A 1,903-nucleotide genomic window follows, 5' to 3' on the forward strand; every position below is an offset into this window, starting at 1 on the left:
CTTTGCTGATTCTGATGCCTTTTATTTCCTTTTGCTGGCTGATTGCTGTTGCTAGGATTTCCAACACTATGTTAAACAACAGTGATGAGAGTGGACACCCCTGTCATGTCCCTGATTTCAGGGGGAAAGCTCTCAGTTTTTCCCCATTGAGGATAACATTAGCTGTGAGCTTTTCATAAATGGCTTTTATGATGTTTAAGTAAGTTCCTTTATCCCGACTTTCTCAAGGGTTTTTATTAAGAAGGGATGTTGTATTTTCTTTGGCTTTGAGAGAGAGAGAGAGCGTGAGAGCAAGTGCGAGTGGGTGAGGAGAAGAAAGAGAGGGAGAGAGAGAGAATCCAAAGCAGATTGCATGCTGTCAGCACAGAGCCCAACTTGGGGCTTGATCTCATGAAGTGTGAAATCATGACCTGAGCCAAAATCAAGAGTCAGACACTTAACCATTTGAGCCACCCAGGCGCCCCCACTCCCGATTTACCTTTTGATGGATGACGTTTAGAATATTGCCAATGTTTGGCTATTAGGAATAAAACTGCTATAAACATTCTTGAACCAATTTTTATAAACATCACACCCAATGTGTTATTTCTGGAAGGATATACTTAGAAGTGGATTTGCTGCATTATAAGGTTGATGTATGCTGAGCTTCCTTTCCTTTTTTCCTTTTGTATATCATGGAAACAATCATTTATCAGATAAATCAGACCTGTATACTACAAACATATTCTTCCACTTTGTAACTTGCATATTCAATTTCCTGTTGTGTTTTGATAATAGACGTTCTCAATTTAGTGAAGTCAAATTTACTGATTTTGTCTTTTAAAGTTAGCACTTTTTTCTGTCATGTTTAAGGAATCTTTGCCTACCCCAAACTTATGAAGTTACTTTCCTTTGTTTTCTTCTAGAGATTTATTTTTTAGCTTTTACGTTAAGGTCTATGATCCACTTGAATTAATTTTTGGGTTTGGTGTGAGGTCAAGATTTATTGTTTTTTCTGTGTGAATTTCTAATTTTTGAAGCATAATCTAATTAAATAGACTATTATTTTCCTGATGAATTGCAGTGATATTTTTGTAATAAACCAAGAAAGTCTGTATGTAGATGTGCATTTACAGAGTCTGTTTGTTACATTTATAGACTATTTTGTCTATCCTTGCAACAAAACACCACTCTCTGATTTGTGCAAGTCTTGAATTCTGATAATATAAGTCTTCCAACTTTGTCGTCTTTAAGATTGTTTTGACTGGGGCACCTGGGTAGCTAAGTCGGTTAAGCGTATGTGTCTTCTTGAAGTTGTCCCACAATTTGCTGATACTCTGTCCATTTTTTTCAGTCTTATTTCTTTCTGTATTTTATTATGGGTTTTTTTTTATGGCTATGTCCTCAAGTTCGCTAATCTTTCCTCTGCCTCTAGTCCATCCTAATCCATGTATTTTTCATCTCAGACATTAGAGTTTTCATTTCTAGAAGTTTAATTGGAACCTTTCAAAAAATATCTTCATTGTCATTACTTAGCATGTTCAATCTTCTTCACCATATGAAATAGTAAACTAATAACTGCTTTAATGTCTTTCACTAATAATTCTATTATTTTTCAGGGGACACTCTGAGGATCTCTGGAGCTCTCATTCGGTGTGTGTTTGTGTGTGTGTGTCTCCTCCCTCAGCACTGTGTCCTGAAAACTTTGTTCAGGCAGTCAGTTCGGGTAATAGTTGGGCTTTCCTCATTTTTTCCTATTTCTCAGGGATACCTTTGTTAAATGATGCCTTATTTTGATTTTCTTGTCATCCATTTTATTTCTACATGCTGTAAGCCTCAGATGATGTACTTATTGTTGCTCTTCATAGGAATCTTTTATTTTTATTCATTAATATACCATCCCTTGAGCTGTTCATTCTTTCTT

This window comes from Suricata suricatta, chromosome 11 (assembly GCF_006229205.1).
Source record: "Suricata suricatta isolate VVHF042 chromosome 11, meerkat_22Aug2017_6uvM2_HiC, whole genome shotgun sequence".
Lineage (NCBI taxonomy): Eukaryota > Metazoa > Chordata > Mammalia > Carnivora > Herpestidae > Suricata > Suricata suricatta.